Source organism: Dreissena polymorpha, chromosome 1, assembly GCF_020536995.1.
Source record: "Dreissena polymorpha isolate Duluth1 chromosome 1, UMN_Dpol_1.0, whole genome shotgun sequence".
Taxonomy (NCBI): Eukaryota; Metazoa; Mollusca; class Bivalvia; order Myida; family Dreissenidae; genus Dreissena; species Dreissena polymorpha.
Window position 1 is genome coordinate 20947527 of NC_068355.1, and position 12881 is coordinate 20960407.

Sequence of the window (12881 nt, forward strand, 5' to 3'; positions counted from 1 at the left end):
AAAAAAAGTTCAATTGAATTGAAAACGATTTCATTATTTATGACTTTTAAATTCCCAAAATGATACTATTTAGGATTAATATTCTACATAACTTTAAATGCAAAATAACACAAACTCTGACTATTGACAATACTTCTGTATAATGTCTCTGTGCATTAACACCATGTCAGTTTATAATTTTCTTATAAATATTCCCTTTATAATAATGTCATGTAAATTAATTTTCCACAACTATTCCTGAACCAACATAAATATAACCTCACTAATACATTAATGGCAAAACAAATATCCCATCAACATTTTTACCAAACAGTTTCCAAATGCCCAATTTTTTTCCTTTAATGCTCTGTATTTAGCAACCACAGGTTCACAAATGGGAAACACATGTACCGGTTTATATCTGGAAAGTATTCACATGTCTGTGCTTGATTTTTTTTCAAGACTTAATGCAGCAAACTAAATGTCTTAATTATAGAAATGAGAATAAACAAATGCCAGCAAACTTAAATAACTCATTTTGAACTGTGAACATGTTGAAATGTATTTATTTAAATTTGATATTGCTTCTAAGTACAGAAATAGATCCTCAATCTCTGGAGAAACTGTTTTTATTTAGCAAGTTGTTAATTTTAACCTTGAATAAGCAAAAATTCCTTATGAAAATAGAATTTGAATCTTTACATATACAAAATATGCACAGTGTATTTCGCGAGCTGAATGTTAAACTATCATTACTTTTTTTTAGAAAATCGCTTTGTTGCATTTTTCTTGACATACATATACAGAAAAATTACCATAGCTGTACCAATGTTAGTCTGTATTCCCTATTTTTATAGTTAAGTAATAGTGCAGAAATAGCATAACTCCAACATAGCAGTTTTTGTCTAGCAAGACTATTGTAACTTGAGCTACCATTTTAGTATGATGGGGAAAATGCTTGTCAATGAGATTTTGATGATAACTGCATAAAAAACTGTGGTGGTATCTATTAAAAAAATAATCTTTTATTGTGTCGAATTGTATATTATTTGTTTCCCTCCATTGTTAATGTTGCTGTTATTGACAGAAATAATAGAAATTAGAGCTAAACAGTCTTTTTTTAAATTCTGGTATACAAGTTAACATCAATTATTTTTTAATAGATATATTTATACATAACTTAACATTTACAAAATACTTTATTGAGTAAATTACTACAAAAAAAATGCTTTATTCTTTCTTTGTAAATTCAACAAAAATTTCCATTTTATCTTAATTTGTAACAGAACAAAAGTGATTCAGCTGTCATTTACTTGAATTGAGTTTTAATTTCAACACTTACTGAAAGTGACTTAAAACTTAAGAAATCTATCAATCTTTCACAAGCGAGTAGCAATGTAACTTTGTCATACACTAAAGTTTCTTGCAACAGTAACATCATTTCACATAATTTGTATATTTTGACAGATCATACATCCCTTTTTCTTTTAGATTTTATGGCCTAACAGTTTATATTTGAGGTGTCTTTTTTTTTAGAATGTCCCAAGATATTAAAAAAAATAAAAAAATATTTCTGTATAATCCAGTCAATGATTTTGTCTAAGTGTCTTTAAATAAAGCACTGAATGGGCATTTTAAGCTTCTTGTCAAGATTTAAATCCCATTATAGGAAATATTCTTTTGATTTAAATTTATGTTCAGTAATCTTAAGTAAACAAGTTAATCTGTTGCTATAAATTTTACATTTGTCATGGACCTTAAATTAAGCATCATTAGCCACAGTTTACATACCATGCTTTTGTACTTTCGCAGAGTAATTATATATTTTTTCAGATATATTTTCAAATGTTTTGTAGCATACACTTTTATAGAAGTATTTCCCATGATGACTTATGGGTGGCTTCAAGTAAATCTTTACCTTTTAATCTGGTCTGAATAAGATATAAATATCAATATCAATTAAAACATAAAGTTTCTCTGTTTAAAAAAGTGTGTGATAAAAAGTAATTGAGTACAAGATATTTTCTGCATTGTCATCTGCAAAAAAATATGTTCAAAAGAGTAAATCATGGGCTGCATGCAAAACCATCGTATATTTTTCATACAGTCACATGTTATTCATTATCATAATGGTTATGTCAATACATTTTATTGCTTAACCTGTAAAATAGGTCAATCATGAGGAAATAACAGTTCATTCTTTATCAAACTATTAAAAAACATGTTTTCTGCTAATTGAGACAAATTGGAAGATTATGTTGGTAGCATGTAACTGTCATATGTTAATATTTATATATATGCATTTTATGCATGATAAAACTATCTTATTTGCCAAGGAATGAATTGTTTATGTAAAAAAATCACAGTACAATGTTGAATTTATTGATTAATTATTTCAAGTTTATTATTTAAAAATTGAATTTTCTATTTTTAAAATGTAAATAAAGTTTGAATTAAAATAAATACTATTACTATTTTTTTTCATTGCATTTTTATAGATATTAGAAATTAAAAAAATAGTTTCTTATAAATTATTCAATAAAACATTATTTTCAATTTATTTACCCAGTTGCAAAAAATCCTTTCCTCACACTTCAATGTTGGCTGTCTGTAATAAATCACCCCACTGACAGGATGTTAGTACTATCACTTCAAATGTTATCAAACACTTCACAATTTCATACCCTTAAACTCTCCCTTTCACACTTAATAAAATCCTTACTATTTGAATAAAAATTTAATTTCAAAAAATTTACAATAACAATTTTCTCTGTCAAATCACTGTCTACATCCATCAGATAACACCATAATCCGTAGACAGCGTCTATTTAATATTTCACTGGCCAATAGTGATAACAAAATTGTAGCAAAGTTAGGTTCGCCTAGAGAAGCTAAAGTTATTTACATTGAATATTGATAACTATTGACAGTTGGAGTCTGATTGCCCCAACACCAATCTGCTCTGTGTCTTTGCTCATAAATACACATAAATATTTGAATGGTATTCCCGTGCTCTGATATGGAGGGCGCAGGTAAAAAAGGAAGCGGACACGCTCCGATGGTTTGTTTGTATGGGCAATATTTACGCTGTATTATGATGCAGCTTTTCACTGCAGAGGTAGGGATATGGTGGTATGAAAGAAAACCATAGATGATTTTGTTTTTTATTCTGAATTTGAAAGATCAATAAAATACTTGCCATTCAAAGGCTGGTCTCCTAGGTGCAGGATGCAAGCTACCAAAAGATTTCCGTAAAAAGTTCTTTAAATACTAACATAAATATTTTATCTCGTTTAAAAAATTGTACACCTGAAAACTGACGTCAAACCAGTGATTGGATTAAATCAATAAATTTGCACTGAATTGACTTGACCACAGGGGCCAGTCAAAAAAAAAAATATATGTAAGAATTTCTTTTTTTACACATATATATATATATTTTTTTTGACTGGCTCCTGTGGACTTGACTATCAATGTTTATCAACAATGGTAATCAACTTTTGTATTTTTATCCTTCAAAATATTTTCCAGATTTTTTTTTCATTTTGTTTTGTTCCCAAAGGACATGATGGATTCGCTACAAACATGACTTTATAGCTACAGGTCCATTCAATCATTCCGTATTGATGAGGGAAGATTAACTTCATTAGAACATTAATTGAGAAAGTATTTATACTGCACCTTAAAACTATACCAAGGTAATCAATCAATATGCCAGACAGATTTTAATTTATTTTTTCTCCAATCACAAATCAATAGCTAACTTACAAGTCAAACAGGTCAAGCATGCATTCTGTTAGCAAACACAACAGTCTGGCATTTCAGTGGTTACAATCTGTGTTATGCTGTATCTGGAGGTATTTGCAAATGTTTAAATTCCTACAATCATTATACCTGAAAAGTATTAAACCATCAATTACATAAGGAGGCAGTACCACACACCAATAACTGATAAGCCATCTTGTATTGCCAAACTTGCATCTTTGACCACAAATACAGGCAAACACAGTCATTTGTTAGTCAATCTGGGGCCAAGTTTTGTTCAATCAGTGACAACCATGTTCTAATCCTCACTAATCCAGTCAGATAATGGCCAATCAAAAGCTTTATGTATTCAAAATGTCATTTATCAAGACTTGTCATGTTAGACATGGAAAATTATTTAAGAAATGATTGATTTTTGATAAATAATTGTAATTTTAAGTAAAACATGGTAAATGTTTAATGCACTGTCTTGTTACCTTTTGAATGTACTTTTCATACATTTTTTAGTAATTATTAATCAATTAAAGCTTGCATTATGTTGTTTTAAGAACGGAATCAGCAAAAGATAACATTGTTCACTTACGCTCTCAATTATTTTTCTGGTGCAGTTACAACATCATCATAATTTCTAGTTAATACTCAAGAGGACTAGTAATTTCTACAGAGAAATAATAAAGAAGACATAAAAATTCACCCAAAATACATCACAATGCTTAATCTGTGTTGTTAGAATTTATTGTCAAATGGGTTTTTTGCATTTCCATCCACACTTCCAAAAGGATTAAAATCAAGCCTACAAAATCACTTGTGTATGCACTAAAAAGTTATATTGCTTTAAACTTGTACTACAGACATGTGCAATCATACTAAATGACTGTGAAGAAAACTACTGTAAAGCTGGTATACAATTTCTGATAAGCCACGATGGAGCAGCCAGAAACATTGATATGAATACACAGAAAACGGAAAGGCCCCAGGGGATAATGACCACCGCCTAGTTCGATAATCCACATGGCTAATGTCTTAATTGGTCACGCTTTACACTGCGACCAGACTTTTTTTAACATTTGGGTTACTCGGGGATTAAAGTGTAACTGAAGCACTGAAGTGTGCAGTGTAAAGACCTATAGATGTTATGATTCAACGTTATCAAATCGACCAGTATGGAATTGTTATTTAATAAGATGGGCGGAGTTATGGCTTGATTGACATGGCCACTATAAACCATGTTTGTTGCACGTTTCAATCAGCGTTAAATGTGTCTTTTTTCTCTATTTTGTAGAATTGATTCATGTGAAATTGACGCAAGTATTTCAATGCGATAATTGTTTGCAGCTGTACTTGTTTGTATTTAATTGTTAATTAAAATCGTTTGCTCTGATTGGTATTTGTTATTTGTTCTCTACTCTTTATATGAAAGTGGTTTGATGAAAGAAGATTGTACGATAATTCATATTAATTAAGTGCTAATTTTGCCAAATATGATATAAATAAATGCCATTTCTTTCAAAATATGTCATTCAAAATCTATCACTGATAATGTAAACATGATTGCTACGAAGTAAATAAAACGTAAAATTCAATCTGAAGACGATTGCCAGAAATCATTGTTTAGCTTTTTGACTCCCACTAAAAAGCAAAAAATAATTGGTGATGATCAGACACCGACAAAGAACGTAAATGAAATTCACGTCTTACATACACCAACACGACCAACTACAGAACCACCATCTACGCCGACCAAGCCATCAGACTGGAGGTTCAAGTCAGAATGGAAAAATAAGTTGCCATTCATATGATACGATGCAAGCAGCCAGCAGATGTTCTGCAAGATTTGCGAGGCTACCGATCGGCAAAATATCTGGCCTTGGATGCAACAAGATGAAGCAAGTCACCATCCGAAAACATGTGCTGACCCCTGACAACAACTTCGCCATCTCCACCCTGACAGTGACCATTAGCATTGAGCAGTCTGCAATCAAAGCCACTGAAAAATAACGTAACAGCGTTAAGGGCATTATGAAGAATTTATACTACCTAGCTCAACGAAACGATCCGTCAAGTGCTATCAGTGACATTAACAACCTACTGACCCATCATCACATCTCCAAGATCGACTGCTCAATGAGAGCGGACAAATCACTACTGTACAAACATCATCAAATTGTCCAGGAGATGCAGGTCACAAAAATTCAGTTGCTAGGAGACGTCAAGCAGAGCGGCATCTTTTCCATCATGTGCAACGAATCAACCGACGTATCAACAGAATAGACCCTTATTCTCTACGTCGGATACGCTCATCAGGGACAAACAAACAAAGTTCCTAGAGGTCACTGAATTGAACATTGGCCAGTGCACAGCTAGTAACTTGTACCAGACCACCACACGAATTATCGAAATGAGAGGCCTAAACATGGAAAACTAAGCCTGTATGACAACCGACAACACAAGCGTTATGACGGTGTACGGGGTGGCGTCACAACGCTGATAAAACAACGAAACGGTCTTAATCTCAGTATTCCACTGTATCACACACAGACTAGCCCTGGCCAGTGGACAATCAGCCGACAGTGACAAATACTTAAAGAAATGTCAAGCCACGATCAACAAAATCTACAAATATTATCATTACTCACCAAAGCACCAGTCTAGACTGAAAAAGATCCAACAAGTGTATGTATGAAATGGCAGAAAGAAAATTCAAACAGACGTTCCAGACTCGGTGGCTGTCGTTTGAGGAAGCTGCAGATGCCTTGCTACAAAACTATGACGCGCTGGTGACGTGCATGAAAATGGATTCAGCCAAATGTGGTGATCCAGTGGCGACAGGTCTTCTGAACTTCATAACAGATTTCAGTATACTTCCCACTTCATGTAAGACTTACTTACGACGCTGAACATCCTTAGTAAAATCTTTCAGAGATGGGATTTAACAGTGTCTGAGCTTGCTTTCCAACTCAAAGCCGCAGTCAGTGCATTGCACTCAATGAAGACGGTACCCGAGCCCTTCTTGCAAACATTCATTACCAACCTCCCAGAGCACTACTCTGATGGGTTCCAGCATGGCCTAGAGGGTCAACATAATCAAATCAGGTGTTCACCTAACCTTGTGACACTCACCAGAACAAGCCTGGAAAAATACTTAGACGCACTTCTTAAAAATTTGTCCGAGTGATTCACAGACAACGGGACTGTATCCCATTTCTCGATCTTCGATCCATCCAAGCTGCCATCTGACGATGAATTACTTATGTACGGAAACGAGGAAATCCACCAAACGCCGAGTTCTACGGTAGAGACAATTCACCCCTATCCGTTAATCCTGACAATTTACGAGCAGAGTTGTGTCTGTTCAAGTATTGTAAGAACAGCAATTACCGGCGGATGAGTTTCAGTACGTGGCATGGCTAAATGTGTGCTAAACAACGACAATCTAATCGCATCCTATCCAAATGTGTGCAAACTTGTAAAAGTGGTTTAGGTCTTACCCATAGCAAGTGCCAACTGCGAGCACAGGTTTTCCCAATACAATTTAATAATCAAAGCGCTAAAGGCACTGTAGGTGTTCGCTGTTGTAGAGACGCAACTCAGTTTAAAAAATTATGCTATAGATTTTTATATTGCAAGTTTCAAATGAACACATCCCATTTAAATTTATAATTAGTGCCTCTTAAAGCACAGGTCCAGATATGTTTTTTTAATATCATTAATAAACAAGAAAGCCTGAAAGGCCCAAAATCGCTGACCTCAGATAACAAGATATTATTGGGACAAATCTTCTGACCAAGTTTCATGAAGATTGGAAAATAAATGTGGCCTCTAGAGTGTTAACAAGGTTTTACTATAGCCATATAAGGAAAACTGCCCCGCCCCCTGGCAGCCATGTTTTTCAACCAACCCGCATCATTTTTTAACTCATCCAAGATATTATCGAGACAAATCTTCTGACCAAGTTTTATGAAGATCGGAAAATAAATGTGGCCTCTAAAGTGTTTAAACAAGGTTTTACTATAGCCATATAAGGAAAAATGCCCCGACCCCTAGTGGCCATGTTTTTCAACCAACCAGCATCATTTTGGAACTCGTCCAAGATATTATCGGGATGAATCTTCTGACTAAGTTTCATGAAGATTGGACAATAAATGTGGCCTCTAGAGTGTTAACAAGATTTTACTATAGCGATATATAGCCATATAAGAAAAATGCCCCGCCCCTTGACAGCCATGTTTTTCAAGCAAAGGTTACGATTTTCAAACTCATCCAAGATATCATTGGGACAAATCTTCTGACCAAGTTTCATGAAGGTAGGAAAATACTGTTAAACAATTGAATTTTGTGTGGTACGAATTTTCGTGGATTTCGTTGGTCCACTGAACCACGAATTCAAGTACCAACGATTATTTATACATTTTTAATCATAAATTGGTTATTTCCGAATGTCATTTCGGACATTTTCTTGTGTTGTCAGTTATCCGAGATATTTGTTTTTGTAATAGTTACTTCACTTCAGTAGTTCACATTACACTATATCTATCAGTATTTCTTTTTTTTATTCATCATCGTTAATGTACGTTTTATTAATCATAGTAAATAAAGATAATAAATAGCATGACCAATTGTAAAGAAAAACAAATTTCTTTTACGTGACGTCGTAAAATTAACAGTTTACAGATTTATCATATATGTCAATATGCGCAAATTAAATTTAAAAGAGACATAACCGTTTTCACATATGTATTTTGGGGACCTTATTACTCAAGTGTTTCTACTAGGGAACGATTGCGCTGAGAAGTGCAAATATTGTCAAAACAACATCGATGGCAATTAGCGAGCTGGGACCCACAAGTGCGCCGCTTTATCGCTCTTATCGACAATTATCGGCAACACTTTCATGCTTCAGTGCACATTAACCTCAAGTCTTGCTGTCAACACAGATTAGCAGATTATGCTTCGTTATTACTTTGGTTGTTTTAATAAAAGTACAATTATTATGACAGTCAGCAGTGATCATTCTAGACCGCGCGATTCGCGCTATTTTTTCAAAGATCGCGCACATCTGCAGCATGTGTGCGAGAAAATTCGCGCACTCGATATCCGTTACGGGTTTTTTAAACTGTTAAATTCTGCTTCGCGTATTTATTGAGAAAAACACCGGAAATCAAAGGGAATTAACTCTTCGATTCACGGGTTAATAAACTTTAAAGAATTTTCGTTTAAAATGATACTTAAAATATGGGTTAATTAAAAAATAAGAAATTTTGTTTAGAAAATAAAGGGATGCGACTCGTGAATGATTAAGGAAGAAAAGCAGACGATGGAAAGTGCAGTTATATTTAACAGCAGTTACAATGGTATTTCACTGACTTGACTGTTTTAAGTAATGTAGAAGTTAAAACAAATAAACATTAAAACGAAAATGAAAACATATAAATGGTACTTGATCAATTCCCCCCCATTTGTGAAAAATCCCCCCTATTTTTCAAAGTGAGGGGGGAAATTCCCCCCTACTTTTCGATTTCTAGAATGAACACTGAGTCAGTCTTCCCCCAAAATTTGAAATCTACAAAATTACGTGTCAACGAATTAGTTGTTTTTCATTAAACCACGAAATTTCATACCAACGAATTTCTATACGTTTACAGTAAAAGTGGCCTCTAGAGTGTTAACAAGGTTTTACTATAGCCATATAAGGAAAAAAAACGTCCCCTGGCGGCCATGTTTTTCAGGTTTTTTTTTTACTTTTTGGAAAGATAGCCCATGGCTTTGGAATTCGGAATTTTATCGGCATTTTCATGAAATTGGGAAAATTAATTCATTAGCCTTTTTTTTCCACACGGAAAGTCCACTTATTGGGGAAATACTAAATTTGATATAACACTTTATAATCATTAAAATTAAAAGAACAAAATCATAAAATACTTTGTTAGATGTAATTGAATTAACATTGAGATAAAATACGCATAAGACACTTTTTTCTAAAAAACAAAAAAAACAAAAAAAAAATTATTTTTTTGGGGGGGGAAATTGGGAATTTTTTGCCACATTTTGGGAAAAAGTATACTTTTTGGGATTGGGAACATAGCCGAATTTTGGCTATAAAATCGGGCCAAAAAAACCCCCTGTTTTTCAATCAACCGGCATCATTTTTAACTCGTCCAAGATATTATTGGAATGAATCTGCTGACCAAGTTTTATAGAGATCAAACAATAAATGTGGCGTCTAGAGTGTTCACAAGATTTAACTATAGCCATATAAGGAAAACTGCCCCGCCCCTTGGCAGCCATGTTTTTCAAGCAAAAATAACCATTTTTGAACTCATCCAAGATATCATTGAGACCAATCTTCTGACCAAGTTTCATGAAGATCGGAAAATATATGTGGCCTCTAGAGTGTTAACAAGGTTTTACTATAGCCTTATAGCGAAAAATGCCCCGCCCCCTGGCGGCCATGTTTTTCAACCAACCGGCATCATTTTCAAACTCGGCCAAGATATTATTGGAATGAATCTTCTGACCAAGTTTTATGAAGATCAAACAATAAATGTGGCCTCTAGAGTGTTCACAAGATTTTACTATAGCCATATAAGGAAAAATGCCCCGCCCCTTGGCAGCCATGTTTTTGAAGCAAACGTAACCATTTTCGAACTCATCCAAGATATCATTGAGACCAATCTTCTGACCAAAATTCATGAAGATCGCAAAATAAATGTGGCCTCTAGAGTTTTCAAAAGGTTTTACTATAGCCATATAAGGAAAAATGCCCCGCCCCCTGGCTGCCATGTTTTTAAACCAATGTCTCATAATCAATAAGCATAGATGCCACTTTGGTGCTAGATTGTCTTAGCTATCGTACCGTAAGGTCATGTGATTAAGTAGGCGGAGGGATCGACTTCCAGGCTAAATGTTAATCTATAACATAATGCATTCAAGATATGTCTCCAAATTTTTTAATATCTTTTGAATATAATTATGACATAAAAACGTATAAACATAATTATGCAACAAGCAATTTCTGTTTCAAACATTAAAATAAAGAGCAATTATCAATAAAGATTACCACTTAAGTAATGCACTCAATGGTAATGCAGAGTTCTCCAGAAGCACCGGCAGCCAGCGATTTCACCGGTTATATTCTATCCAGATGCCAACTACTTTCCCCAAAATATTAAGTGAAATGGTGCAAATACACCAGTTTGAGTACTTAGTCGCCGGCTACTTTTAAAATGTAAGTGGCTTCTGAAATTTTTCTGAAGAACACTGGTAATGAGAAGTTTGAGCATTTATAAACACAATTTGATACTATATTCACATCAAATATTGTAGAATACATTTTTCAGACAAAAATCTATCAAAAATTTTGTATTCACAATGGCCGGTGAACATGTTCTCACTACAATGTACTTTTTTTTTCACTTTCTGAAAGCGTTATAAGGATTTCCATGAACTATAGATTACTTCTTTAGCTTAAGAAATGTTTTAAAATATTTCATTTCCTTTTGGAAAGTTTATTCATACAAAATGGTTCTTACTTTTTGTATAATTCACAGGTTTTGTTTACTCTAGGACACAATTTTACATGTAAGTAGACACATTTGTAATTTTGCAAGAGATTATTAAGTTGTCAGGAATAGGTGAACATTTCTTAGCATTGACGTTTATTAAGGGCAAGTTTTATGTATAAATGCGTTACACCAGCATTTTTCTGAGAACATAATAATAAATGACTGCAATGACAACGCATTTTTAAAGCTTATCGCTGCAATTCTGCCCGTTTGTCTGCTGTGCCAGGGCAGGAATTGTATAATGGTTACCAGCTGCACTGTAATTATAAGGCAACAAATCATGTATGTAATTGAGTTATTAAGTATTTGCAAAGGGCATTCAATTAATATTTTTTACATCCATTTACCACATAGGTAAAATAAATTCTTACACATATTTGATATTTTTACTTTCTTAAAAATTGTCAATAGTTTGATTCAAATATAAACAGGTGTTGACACAACTCTGAACAAAATGACTTGACGAAATTTATTGATTTATGATTACATTCTTCTGTTACTGCACAAATAAATCTACACAAAAAATAAAAAGCGATTTGGCTTAGTCATATAGTAATCAGCTGAATGATTTATGTACCACACATGACTTCTTTCCATTGATTATATGATGGTTGTTGACAGGCCAAGTTTTAAATGTGGAAATATATTTGACATTTACTGTTATTACCTCAATCAAGCATTGTTGTAACATTCAGTTACCTTTCAATCACATCAAATGTGGTTTACATTCCAACAATGCTGTTAACAGTTCGTCTGGATTAACATTCGTTTTCACATCATAGCCTTTTCAGTATTTTTTTAATTTGAACAAAATAATTAATTGTAATTTTGTACAAAGATGGGTATTTGAATGTTATCATGAGAGTTACAGTCACTAGAAGTTATGTTTATATTGTTTATATCTTAATTTATATTATCATTATCATGTTCATTCATTTTGGGCATTTTGGAAAAATCTAATAATCTTATATAAGCTAGTGCACAGATGATATTAAAATACTTTTTAAGTAACCATCATGTCAATATTATTTCCAACTTTGTATTGGGTTAAACAACATGTTTTGGTAATCTATTAAACTGAGTCATGAATAGCATTTTAAATTTTGATCATTGTGGTCTATAGTATGGCTACTGTCTATTACATCATAGAAAATTTATTAAATACAATTTTCATGTTTTACACGTAAAAGTTTTAATCATTGGTCTGCAATTGTGATCGTAAGTAGAACTTAATCTAATTTTGAGCTACAAAGTTTATTGATTAATAAGCACTTCATAAGAAAGAGTATAGCGCTCAAATCTGATTGAAATGAAAATTAAGTGAAGGATTCAATTTCATATTCCAGTTTTAAGTGTTTTACTCTCAATTTGTGTCTTTACTCAACACAAAAAGGCATGCATGATCAATTACATTTTACATTACAACTCTACAAATAAATTCTACACTTTTGCCATCTCATTTCAAGCATCTGAGACACCTTATCTGTTAAAGTAATTTTGTATACAAGAAATACTCGCCCATTCTTAAAGGCAGATAATTGAAAATAATGATAATCATGGTAATTAGGACGTTAT

At 33.1% G+C, this 12881-nt stretch overlaps 1 protein-coding gene across 10 annotated transcripts in view; it reads right to left on the minus strand.

Moving 5' to 3' along the window:
* The window catches only part of LOC127873643 (nephrin-like), a 169757-nt gene that overhangs the window by 131731 nt on the left and 25145 nt on the right, over window positions 1–12881 (minus strand). For 2 of the 10 annotated variants that reach the window (XM_052417586.1, XM_052417550.1), the window contains exon 1: window positions 2545–2831. The exons of the other annotated variants lie outside the window; for them this stretch is intronic. The gene's annotated coding sequence lies outside the window, so the exon portion shown is untranslated. Of the gene's footprint in view, window positions 1–2544; window positions 2832–12881 lie in introns of those variants that run through there. 10 annotated transcript variants of the gene reach the window in all.